Below are 13,382 nucleotides of genomic sequence, written 5' to 3' on the forward strand. Positions count from 1 at the left end.
GTGTTAGTTTCAGGTGTACAGCAAAGTGATTCACTTATACATACACATACATCCATTCTTTTTCAGATTCTTTTCCCATATAGGTTATTACAGAGTATTGAAGAGAGTTCCCTGTGCTCTACAGTAGGTCCTTGTTGGTTATCTATTTTATATATAGTAGTGTGTATTCCATCATGCTTTTATATCTATCTATCTATATATTTTTTTTAGCGGTACGCAGGCCTCTCACTGCTGTGGCCTCTCCCGTTGCGGAGCACTGGCTCCGGACGCGCAGGCTCAGTGGCCATGGCTCACGGGCCCAGCCGCTCCGCGGCATGTGGGATCTTCCCGGACCGGGGCACGAACCCGCGTCCCCTGCATCGACAGGTGGACTCCCAACCACTGCGCCACCAGGGAAGCCCATACTTTGAAATTTTAAAATTGAAGTCTAGATAATTTACAGTATTGTGTTAGTTTCAGGCATACAGCATAATGATTCGGTATTTTTTATTATTATTCAGATCCTACCCCATTACAGGTTATTACCATATAATGAGTATAATTCCCTGTGCTATACAGTAAATACTTGTTGTTATCTATTTAATATTTGTAGTTTGTATCTGTTAATTCCATACCCTGATTTGTCCTTCCCCTTTCCCTTTTTCTACCCTTCAATAACCATACCTGCTGGAAATCATATTCTTAGAAGTATCCAGTTTTGATCCTTAATTAAACTGTGGTTAAGAGGTATTTGCTTGTTAATGGTAATTGACAGTTGAAGTTTATTTGAGCCCTGTAATGGCCTTTTTTTTTTTTTTTTTTTGTGGTACGCGGGCCTCTCACTGTTGTGGCCTCTCCCGTTGCGGAGCACAGGCTCCGGATGCGCAGGCTTCGCGGCCATGGCTCACGGGCCCAGCCGCTCCGTGGCATGTGGGATCTTCCCAGACCGGGGCACGAACGCGTGTCCCCTGCATCGGCAGGCAGACTCTCAACCACTGCGCCACCAGGGAAGCCCCCCTGTAATGGTCTTAAAGCACCACAGGCATCCTCCTTTTATTACCTTTGAGCATCTGAAGGTTGATCCAGAGAATCAGCATTAAAATCAGTGCCAAAAAAAAGAATCTCCAGCTGGATCTTAGCTGTATTGTCTTGAATGAGTGAAAAGGAAAAACAATGTTTACTGCATGCAATGCTACCCATTCCTTCTTGGGGAAAACTCTTTACCATGGGGCGTAAGAGAGGGGATGCTTGACCATGGAAGTGCATTATCGAGTTTTCTTAGATGCTTCCTCCAAGCCGTCTGAGAGGAGGGCTTTTATCACAACTGACTTCCTTCTCTAAAAGGAGTCGCTTTGAGACAGTCTGTCTCTTTCTCTTTCTTCCCCCTCATCCCTCCTCTTCCTTCTCCTTTTTTCTGTCTCCCCCTCCCTCTCTCTCATTCTTCTCTCCCTCTTTATTCCTTCCTTTCTTTTTCTTATCCTATAGAAAATTTGGAAAATATAGAAAACCATAAAGTTAGAAATTATCAAAATCATCTAGAATCCCGTTTCATGGAAAGAATGCTTAATGTTTGGAGTGAAATCGATCATAAGCAAATGCGTGTATGCACAGTCATGCATGCACGTGCGCACACAGGCAATATGTAATTAATCAAAATGGGAAGCTTTAACTTTTAGTGTCTTAAGAACAGTTAAGCAGGTTATTCTTAACTAATAATCCTCTTGTAAGATACAGCCATGGGAAGTGCTCATGTCATTTACAAAAGGGGCTGATGCAATTTCTGAAAGTATATTTCCATAGAGCGACACAGACTCACTTCCATCTTGAGCATTGTTCTGGGGGTGGGTGGGTAGGTTGTCAGAATCCCCTGTCAAAGGGTGGTTTGGTGTCCGTTCTGCTCTTCCTCCCCCTCTGCCTCTGCTGGGCCGCAGGTGCCGCAGGTAGCTATGGGTAAGGCTCCAGTGAGGCCATTGGGAAACTTGGGTTTGGGGCTGAAGATGTTTAAAACGTGTTCAAGTGAAAAAATCGACTTGGAGACGTCACTTGAAAGCATTGAAAATGTCTTTAGGCAAAAGGGCAGGCTCTGAGCACCACGGTACCCCAAATGAGGCTCTGCGAGGACTGAGAACGTTCCACAGTAAACAGCACCTCCTGCATGAAGTGCTCTAGCTGCACAGTCTCCCTCTTCCCTCAGCCGGGCACTCAGGCTGCCCAGAAGCTGAGCTGTGGACCGGCCGTGCTCCTGGGTGGTCCTTGCTGTCTACAGAGAGAGAGGGGACGGAGCCAGGTGTGTACATGCAGCACCACAGGTCAAAACGCAGCAGTTCTTACAGTGACCTTGCTCCGGGCTCACTACAGCTCTGCCTAGCTGGAAATAAGAGCAGGAGAGAAACTCCCGTGCCAGGACCCGAAGAGCGAAGTCACTTCCGAGCTATTATTATTTTCTGTCAGTAGATGGCACTGTTTTGAATAAATAGGCTTTGGTTGAGTTACCTTGACAAAGTGGAATAGAGTAAGCTTTCTTTGAATAAAGAGGATTTCGTTGTCATAAATTCCAAAGCTTTGTTATCAAAAATAGAAAGTGTATAGTAGCAAAAGAACTTGAACTAGGTCTTATAACAACACTGTCCTACAGAGAGATAATGTGAGTCTACCTGGGTCAAGAAGGGGGAGTAGGAGGGCGGGAGACGCGCCCTGGAGACTGACAGGCTCCTGTGCAACCATGGCTGTAACAAAGACACACATGGAATCAGACAGGAGGGGAAGAGAAGCCGTCAGGTCGGGACCTGTGCCCGTGGGAGGGGAGTCAGAGGAAAAGGGAGATGACATGCGGTTGGGTGGGGGGGAGTGGAGATCTGTCCTGAGGAGTGAGTGGTTTGAGCCACACATTGGGACCCCTAGCCGTGGGGTCCAACACAAGGAAGACGAGCCCCTTACTCAGTGAAGTAGGTCAGACAGAGAAAGACAAATACTCTATGCTATCCTTTATATGTGGAATCTAAAATATAAAACAAATGAATGTATATAACAAAACAGAAACAGACTCCTAGATACAGAGAATAAACTAGTGACTACCAGTGGAGATAGGGCTGGGGGAAGGGGTGAGATGGGGTAGGGGATAAGAGATGCAAATTACTGTGTATAAAATAGATAACCAGCAAGGATTATTTTATTACATGGAAATATAGCCATTATTTTGTAACAACTTTAACTGGAGTATAATCTATAAAAATATTGAATCACTGTGTTGTACATCTGAAACTAAAATAATATTGTAAATTGACTATGCTTCAATAAAAAAAAATTTGAGACAAAAAGAAATATAATGCAAGCCACATATGTACTTTAAAATTTTCTAGAAGCCATATTGGAAAAAGCAAAATGAAAAGTGAAATTAATTTTAATAAAATATTTTATTTAACCCAATATAAATATAAAAATGTAGGGCTTCCCTGGTGGCACAGTGGTTGAGAGTCCGCCTGCCGATGCAGGGGATGCGGGTTCGTGCCCCGGTTCGGGAAGATCCCACATGCCGCGGAGCGGCTGGGGCCGTGAGCCATGGCCGCTGAGCCTGCGCGTCTGGAGCCTGTGCTCCGCAACGGGAGAGGCCACAACAGTGAGAGGCCCGCGTACCGCAAAAAAAAAAAAAAAAAAGTAGTAAAATTCCAACATGTAATAAAAATATTTAGTGAAATGTTTTGCACTCACATGGGCAGTATTTCACTTCCTCAGTAACTTGTAATTAATGGCTGTTTTTTTCCCTTCTTTTCTTCCAGCAAGAGAGGGGTGATTGTCCAGAACAACTGGCCTGAATAGATGTTTCTTCACTTTGATTAGTGTAAACTGTAGTGTTGGATTTGGTCCTTGCGAAAATAGAGTCTTTGTCTACGGGGTGGCGGGGGAAGAATACATATATACACACACACGCACATACATATATATATAAAACTTATTTGCTAAAAGATGTATGTATATATAAGTGTATATGTATATGTGTATATCTATACTGATAGCACTTTTCTTCCTGCCTGGAAGACTACAATGCCAGCATCCAGGATAACTACTAGAAAGTACTCTGTCATCCCCTAACCAAATATCTGTTGAATCCCTACTATGCACCAGGCACCGTTCTAACAGATGAGTCCTCCCTGCATTTCTAAGAAGACTGGCATTAGTGAAATGTGTGTATAAACACAGTGTGACTTGCGCATTTTTCCATCTGCTCTTTTCCATTCGGTTCATCTGAGAACATTTACGGAGTCCCTCACTTCCTCCAGGAAGTCTGCCAGGTGCTGAGGGTGCACACAGACCAGTGGGGGAGCAGACCTAGGATGGCATAAATGTTATGATTAAAAACATGAGAGTGTAGAAGAGGTTATTAGAGTTAGAAGAGTGCAGGAGATGAGCCCACATCCAGACGAGGGTGCTTGTGCAGAGGAGAGGAAGTGGGCTGTTTCTTGAAGGGTTTGCTGTCTGAGCTGAGACATACCAGGATGAGTGGCAAGGAGGAGTTGGAAGACGGCATCCTCCCAGTGGAGCGAGGGCAGGAGAGAGCAGCGTGAGCGTTCGCTCGGAGGCCTCGGAGAGAGGGGGGTTTGGTGGGAGAGCTACAGTAGGGGGGGGTTCCTGGGCTGGGGGGTGGAGGGCAGGGGATACAAGAGACGAATAACGCTCAGATCATCGAAGTGTCTCGCTCAGCCTCCTTTTGTTACGGATGAGGAAACCGAAGCCTAGAGGGTAAGCAGGTGCCAATCACCTCTCTCATCTTGGGCCCTCCAGTGGCAGCTAAATACTCCAGACACAGGTCTAAGGGTGCTGAAATGAACATAGTCGTTGGTGCAGCACGTATTTTAGTGAGCGTGTAATCCCAGCGGCTCTAAGTCTGTCTTTAGTGAGTTTAGATGTTGAGATGGTCTAGGTCATGTGTGAGCAAATACAAAGCAAGGTGGGGATGGAGCGTTCCTAAGTCCGGGGGGGCTTAGGGCGGGCACGAGGCCGTTGGCCGCACGTCATGAACAGAGCGGGTGGAGGAGTGAATGTTCCTGGGCCTGTTGGTTCAGACCCAGCGCCCAGGTACGTGAACGTGGATGCAGAAATGATGCACAGGCGTTCACACGGCCTGCACCGCTGAAAAGGGCAAAGCTGCTTTCACTGGGGCCCTAACCCCTTGCTGCCAAGGCCCCGCCCATGGGAGGAAGCCGAGAGTGACTGTCCAATGGGGGGAGAGCCCCGTGAAGCTCCCCACCACCCGCGCAGAGACAGCTGTCCCATTGGCTTTGCTGCTGGGCAGCGTGGGCCCCGCCCGCTGTAAGCAAAGAGGGCAGAGGGGCACGTGTATTTATTGGCCTTGGATATCTAGAAGGAATTTTAAAAAATATTTCAGTATTTATATTTAGTGTTACACGTAAGGGGTCTTTGCTGACCACCTCTCACATTTTCCTTTCGAAGCTCTTCTTTAAAGATCTAAAAATAATTGTATTATTTCTAATAAAATGACGATTCTATTTGGGGGTAGAAAGTCAGAATTTTCTATACATTTTTTTCTTTCTATCTGACTTTTAACAAAGCTGGTGCCCTCTTGAGACGTAAAATGGCCTTCTTGGTGTCTCTTAAATTCCCTGCTTTCCCTTCTCATTCTCTTTAATTCCAGAGCAGAAGGAAAGCGATTAAGAGAGACATATTCCTGCTGCCCTTTCCAATAAAAAAAAAAAAAGTCGTTTTCCTAAACCCCTGAAAGCCAGAAACCCGGTATGATTTTTCTTGCTGGTTGGGTTGCACATTTAATCTCCCGGGTTGTTGAATTATTGATGCAGTATTTCTTTTTTCTTAATTTTGTAATACTTCCCTGTAAACTCAGCTTCACTCTGGGCTTTGATCCTGATTTCCCGTTTTATTTTAACCCAGGACGACTACTAATAACGTAACGTCCAAAGCTACATGTTATCAATCTCCTTTGGTGATTTTCAAGGCAACACTGGTTGAAATGAAATTCTCTCCATATCCCTGGATGTTTATTATGGAAGATGCAGCTGCGCTGTTTGTCTGAAGCATAAGCATGACCATATATCAATGTGGTTACCCAGCGAGCACATATGTCAAGGTACAGGTTTACTGGAGGCTGTTCTCTGTAATTGGGTTTAGTAAGTTTGTTTGAATAAAGGTGGCCAAAGGGATTAGTGAGGGTGCTGAGTGGGGGGATTTCAGTACAATTGTGCAGGGCCGAGAAATACACCCTCTGCAGTCGAAAAGAAATCGGGCTAAGAGAATTATGTACGTGAGCATCTCGAGGTGTGTATGGCTGACAGAAATCGTTGAACATCTGCATCTTTTCCAACGGCTGGAGTGGATGATGGATAGTGGGTGTGGGGAATTGGGAGTTTTTTTTTTTTTTTTTTTTGCTGTGGTAGATTACAGGAAAAATTTTTTTCTTTTATTTTGGAAAGGGAATTAAAGTTTCTAAATTTGAGGTAGCTTAGCCTGATGGTTCTACAAGTAATGAGCCTAAATTATTAAAATTTCCTATGCTGAATTTAGAGATGCCCAAGAGCCACTAATAATTCCTTCCTTCTCTTCAGCATTTCCTCAAGCGGCCTCTATGTACTTGTGAAAATGAGAACCACAGGTGTCTGTGATGGTATTTTAAGTGTAGGTGTGACACTGGAAGATTCTGTTGCCGGAAGGCTAAGCCTACAGAGCTGGGGAGGCTTGTCTTCTGTGGGAAAGCCTGCTGGGCACATTCACGAGCGGTTCAGCCCGATTAGGACTGAGAACACGGCAAAAATAGTTCTCACTGTTCTGCCCCTGGAGTGCCGCGAAGCACAGGCTCAGAGCAGGCGGGAAGCGCCTTCTGCTCAGTGCTCCTGCTCGTTGGCAATAATGCACATGCGTTTGCATATGTGTCGGCCAGTAAAGGCCTCCTGTGTCGTGGGGTCATCAGCATTTTGTCGAGGTGCTTGCATGGGTGGGGAGGCATCATTAGGGAGCGTCCTAGGGGCAGCACGCGTGCCTCTGCTCCCATCGCGTTCCTGGACCATTCGCTGTACAATGCTAGGTGCAGAGCGAGCACTGAATGCAGCACAGCATTTAATGCACAAGCAAGTCCACGACACTGAGCATTCCGTGCCGTGGTCTGATTGAAGCTGGAAACAGCTCACACTCGCTCCCCGTTGCACTACAAGCGTTTCCTCCACGCTGGGTCTCATAGTCTTCCATGACATAGACGATCTCTTACACCTTCCGTGTGTCTTATTTTGCTGATAAACTCTTTCCGAACCTTACCCATGCTTCCTGAGCTCCCCGAAGCTGGAGGGAACCCAAGCTGCCTCTCGCTGCCTACCTCTGTCTGTGACCTTTGCTCCATCCTCCCCCAGACCCCCACCACACGTCTTTCCTCTGAAGGATTACAGCAGAGTGTGTCTTAGGGCCCCTCCTCCTCTGCCTGCATTTCTTCTCTTCCTTCCTCTTTAGAATGATGAAGCCCCAGACTTTGGCCCTAGGAACTCCACCATGAGCTGTATGCTTCTGCAGTTTAAAGACCCGTTGGTCTCAGAAGCGTTGCACCTTGAGATGTTAGAACTGGAAGATGCCTTTGAGATGCTCCTGCTGCATCTCTTTGGTGTTCAGATGACTGAAGTCACTCAGGAGGCAAAGAACAGGGATGGGACGAAAGGTTCTTGTGACTCCCAGGCCCTGTGCCTCTCTGCTCAGCTGCCTGGCCTCAGGACTCAGCTGCGCGGCCTCAGGGCTCTTACCAGAATCTGTCAGGCGGGTGCAGGGGTAGCGCTGGGGCTGTCTCTTGGACCTGCATCCCAAGCACAGTCTTAATTGCCCTGTGGGGGAATGACTCGGGCTGAAAAGAGAAAGAGAAAAGGAAGACATGGAGGTGGGAGGAGTGGGAGAAAGAGACAGGAAGGTTCTGTGAAAACGGAGGGAAGGCTGATGTCATGAAGTGTAACGTCCTCAGGGTTCATCCATGTTGCTGCGTATAACAGGGCTTCCTTCTTTTTTAAGGCCGAGTAATATTACATTTTATGAATATATCACATTTTCCTTATCTGTTCATCTGTTGATGGACATTTACATTGTTTCCACATCTTGCCTGTTGTGAACAGCGCACAGTGAGCGTGGGAATGCTAGTATCTCTTTGAAATCCTGATTTCAAGTATTGTGTATAAATACCTAGACGTGGGATTCCTGGGTCATATGGTAGTTCTCTTTTTGTTTTTTTTGAGAAACCCATACTGTTTTCCATAGTAGCTGCACCAGTTTGCACTCCTACCAAGCTTGTAAAAAAACATTCCAGTTTCTGATTCTACTTTATTAAGTATCTAAAATAGTCAACCTCATAGAAGCAAAGAATAGAATGATGACTCCCAGGGGCGAGGGTAAGGGGGAAGTGGGGAATTGTTAACCACTGTATGTAAAATTTAGTTATGCCAGATAGACACATTCTAGAGATCTGATACAGAACACTGTGCTGTAGACGACAACGACGTACTGTACGTGTAAGTGTCTGTTACGAGTGTAGATCTCATGTTAAGTAAGCTTTTTCTTACAAAAAAAAAAAAAAAGAAAAAGAAAGAAGTCTAAAAGGACAACTGCACACATTCTCACATCCAAGTTGCTAGTGTTTTCTGTCATGCGTGGTGCGATGATGTGCACGTGATGGTGAAATGGTCCCCAGGCTCCTGGCTCTGACTCCATTGTTACTGACCTTGAACTGCCGAGGAATTCTTGGGCATGATTCCATATGATCTGTATCTAAATGCAGATATTTTCTTTCCTCTTTTTTTTTAATTTAAAAAATACATTTAGTAGAGAGGTTATGGCTTCCACTAAGCTGGGATTTAGTATTTTGAAATGTGTGAAAGAGGTTTTTAAACTAGATAAGAAGATCTGTGCTTTTCCTCTTTACATTTTGAGTCAACTGTATATTTGAGTTTCCACTGCACAGTTGTGTAAGCGTGCTTCTGAGTTTTCCAGGCATCAACAGATAAGAAAGAAATAACGAAAAGTAAGTGTGTAGAGATAAGAGTGCTTTGGGAACCTAGTCCTGCAGAAGATGCTGCTGGTTAACATAACCTGCCTCAAACTTTATATTCTAATGTATTTTTCTTTGAAAACAACAGAGGGCTTTATTCACTCTGAGAAAACAATGCACAAGAAAGAAAATGAAACTATAGTACACTACATAGTTCTGCTGTATGTAATGTTTACAGGATCATGATGTCGTAAACACTGTATGTGAGGAAGAGGTAAGTTGAATCTTCCCTAGTAGGATTTTTTTTAACATCTTTATTGGAGTAGAATTGCTTTATAATGGTGTGTTAGTTTCTGCTGTATCACAAAGTGAATCAGCTATACGTATATGTATATCCCCAGATTATTCTAATATTTTTAATCAAATAAACATCTAATCAAAAGCATTTTTTCAGTTCTCCATATTTGCTTTTTCTAATCTAGGTATCCAGCATGTATTTAAGTCTGTCTTACTCATTAAGATCTTCCTTAAGATTTTGATTGTTTTTACGATACTGTCTCGTGCATTTCGACACTGTGGTAATGCACTATATGCTTTTACAATGAAGTCTGTTTATTGCAGTCTCCTCCCAGTCACAGGTCTTACGTACAAGATGATTTACCCTGTTTCTGAGCAGATGCTGCCATCAAGGAGAAAGAACTGTGCCTCAGTAGTTAGGGTTACGCTGTACACTTCAAAGTACCTTAATTGCATTTGAAAATCTGACTCTCAGAGCTCAGGAAAAACACACGTTAGTCCCAATGTAAATTTAAAATTTTACTGAATCAAAGATGTTGAAATTCTTTTTTTAAAATTAATTAATTTTTATTTTTGGCTGCCTTGGGTCTTTGTTGCCGTGCGCGGGCTTTCTCTAGTTGTGGCGAGCGGGGGCTACTCTTTGTTGCGGTGCACAGGCTTCTCATTGCAGTGGCTTCTCTTAGTCGCGGAGCACGGGCCGTAGAGCGCGCGGGCTTCAGTAGCTGTGGCACGTGGGCTCAGTAGTTGTGGCTCACGGGCTTAGTTGCTCTGCAGCATGTGGGATCTTCCCGGACCAGGGCTCGAACCCGTGCCCCCTGTATTGACAGGCAGATTCTTAACCACTGTGCCACCAGGGAAGCCCTGAAATTCTTATTTACCAAGAGCATTCTAGATATCCATCTGTATGGTATGAGTATTGTGAGGGTCCCTGATGACTAGTGTTGTGTTTTAGGGTCTGTTCTATGACTCTCTCTTATCTAAGGTCAAGAAATGCCTTTATTAAACATTTTTTGAAGGTTTAATTTTTTCCCACTATTATTGAGATATAACTGACTTAAAACGTCTAAGGTTATGGTATACAGGGTGATGATTCGATATACAAATATATTGTGAAGTGATGACCACAGTAATGTTAGTTAACACACCCACCACCTCACATGGCTGCCATCTTCTTGGTTCCGTCTGTATATGTGTGGTGAGACCTTTTAAGATATACTCTCTCAGCAACTTTCAAGTATCATTGGTGATATTGTCCAATGTTGATGACTGTAGTCACCAAGCTATACATTAAATCCCAAAACTTATTCATCTTATAACTGGAAATTTGTACCCTTTGACCACCACCTTCACTCATTTCCCGCAGTGCCTCACCCTACTGCCCCTGGAAATCACCAATCTATTCACTGTTTCTGTGAGTTGAAAAAAATTTTTTCTGTACATAAATGAGATCATACAGTGTTTGTCTTTCTTTGTCTGACTTATTTTACTAAGCCTAATGCCCTCAAGTTTCATCTATCTTGCTGAAAATTGAAGAATTTCCTTCTTTTTAAATGTCTGAATAATATTCCAAAATATATATAATATATATAGCCAAAGGAAATGAAATCACACTCTCAGAGATATCTCTACGTCCATGTTCTTTGCAGTATAATTCACCTTTGGATATATACCTCAAGTGAGATTTTGGGATCATACGGTAGTTGTATTTTTAATTTCTTGAGGAACCTCCATGCTTTCTTTCGTAGTAGCTGCACCAGTTGACATTCCCACCAACACCATACAAATATTCCTATTTCACAAGGCCGTCACCAGCACTTGGTGTCTGTTGCCTTTTTGATAATAGCCATTGTAACAAGTGTGAGGTGATAGCTCACTGTGGTTTTGATTTGCATTTCCTAATGATTAGTGATGTTGAGCACGTTTTCATGTACCCAGTGGCCATTTGTATTTTTTTTTTTTTTGAAAAATGACTCCTTACATCCTTTGCCTGTTTTCTAATTGGATTATTAGTATTGTTATTCGCTGTTGAGTCCTATGAGTTCCTTGTATATTTTGGATATTACTCTCTTATCTGTTATATTGCAAATATTGTCTCCCATTCTGTAGAATGTCTTTTCATTTTGTGGGTTGTTTCTTTCACTGGGCAGAAGCTTTTATGTTTGATATGGTCTCACTTGTTGATTACTGCTTTTGTTGATTGTGCTTCTGATATTGTATCCAGAACTTCACTGCCAAGGTCCCTGTCGAGAAGCTTATCCCCTATGTCTTCTGCCGGCTGGGATCTCCACTCTCGCATGCACTACTGCAAGCGAGAACGCGGTCCGCTAAGATCTGAGCACTGGTGGCTGTAAGCCCTGCCTCCCTTCTCTCTGTCTGACCCCCAGTGGTCAGGCTCTGTAAGGTGAGGCCTGAGCGGACCTCTCGGGAAGCTTCCTGAAACAGTGGGGAAACGGGATGTCCGCCGTGGGTTCTCTCTTCTCCACTGGAGAAGCCCTGGGTGCGGGGGAGGGGATGTGCTTTCTCAGTGTGGCCCTGTGCCGGCCTGGGGATGGGCTCTGAGGTCAAAAGGAGGCCGCTCCTCTTCCCCTGCTAAGTGTCCTCTGGATCTCTGCTGTCCAGGGGGTGCTTCAGCCTCCCCCTTGGGTTCTGCGATGTTCCTAATGGTGTCGTGCCCATGGGTAGTTTCTAGTTGGCCTTCTTGGGAGGGGGGCTAGAGCTGAGAATGACCTACATCGCTATCTTGATGAGGTCACCCCAGGTACTTTTTATTAAAAACTTAGGACTGCAGATCTAAGCACTAGAAGAAAATTAAGTTCTGTCATATACGGTCATTCAAAAGCATGCCGGGAATATTGTCCTATTTCTTAGAACCCTTTCAGCTGATAAATGAAGATATTTTTTCTTATCACCTCTCCCCCCAGGGTAAGGGTAGTCTGAAGTCTTTTCCAATTCTTTACAGGTAGAGGCAATCAGAATTTGAGAAGAGTTGGACCTAAAGAATATGTATGTATGCAGTATCACTATGGAAAAGGGAGTTTGGGGTTGAGAGCGTGGCTTCATCCAGTACTGTTGCAATGCACTAGCTTGAGTTATGATGTATGACGAATAAAACAAGCTGTAGTGGGGAATCAAAAATATAGTGGTAAATGGTATTGCATTTTGTTTTGCTTCAGGTTTTGTTATTTTAGCTCAAACTGCTTATATTTCTTTCTGAAACTACTATTACTCAACCACCACACAAGGGGAAAGTTGCTCCTCTGCCCATGAATCTGTCATTGTGCTAATTACTTGGATGCTGTATATTGAATTTATAGTGCAAGTTTTCAATATAAATTCTGCAGTACTCAGACAAATAAAATGAATAATTCATACCTCAAAAACAAAAAACAATATTCTTCGGTAATTATGGTTTCTGAATATTCAAGTCTTTGATAGAGATTTGACCCACGAAGAATTGGTCAAATCTATGCATACATAAGCGTATCTTTAAATTAAATTTTGATATGCTTTATAATACCAGAGTTGTCGCTCCATAATTGGATTATAACAAATTTAATTTACGTGTTGTCAAAACTAGTGGATTCTAGAATTTTAGTTATAATTACTCTTGGAAGAACCAAGAATCGCCAAATATAGCACAAAGAATTTGCAAGTGCTGATTAGAAAAATTCTAAAAACTTTAAATCCATATTAATTTTGAGTAAAATATGATTTTTTCCTAACATCATGTAAATTCCACAGTTTTTCTTATTTCTTTTTATTGTCCAAGACATCAGTTTTTATTCCTTTTGAAAATCCTCTATTCATTATGTAAATAATTATTGAAAAACTTTCTTTTGCTGTACGTGTGTGCACCCTCCCTCCCCCCCTCACGTACACAGATCAGTTTATTTCTCAGCCACTGGAGGATAATTTACATAACTATGGCTCTGATCCCTAGATATTTCAGGGTATCTTTCCTAAGAAAAGGATATTATCTTATTTAAAAATAGTACAGTTATCAACTTCAGTAAATTTTACATTGCTATCTTTTATCTAACCCCTGGTTCTCAGCTCTACCTGCCCAGCTCTGGGAGATCACCAGCTCCACCAGGTGCTCCTGGAAACCCACTCAGGGCTGTGAACC

General features: G+C 43.5%; 1 protein-coding gene across 12 annotated transcripts in view; it reads left to right on the forward strand.

Annotated features, from left to right (window-relative positions):
• The window catches only part of LOC307196476 (uncharacterized protein), a 403,273-nt gene that overhangs the window by 83,492 nt on the left and 306,399 nt on the right, over positions 1-13,382 (forward strand). The gene's annotated exons all lie outside the window — the stretch shown is intronic.

This window comes from Stenella coeruleoalba, assembly GCF_951394435.1.
Source record: "Stenella coeruleoalba genome assembly, chromosome: 13".
Lineage (NCBI taxonomy): Eukaryota > Metazoa > Chordata > Mammalia > Artiodactyla > Delphinidae > Stenella > Stenella coeruleoalba.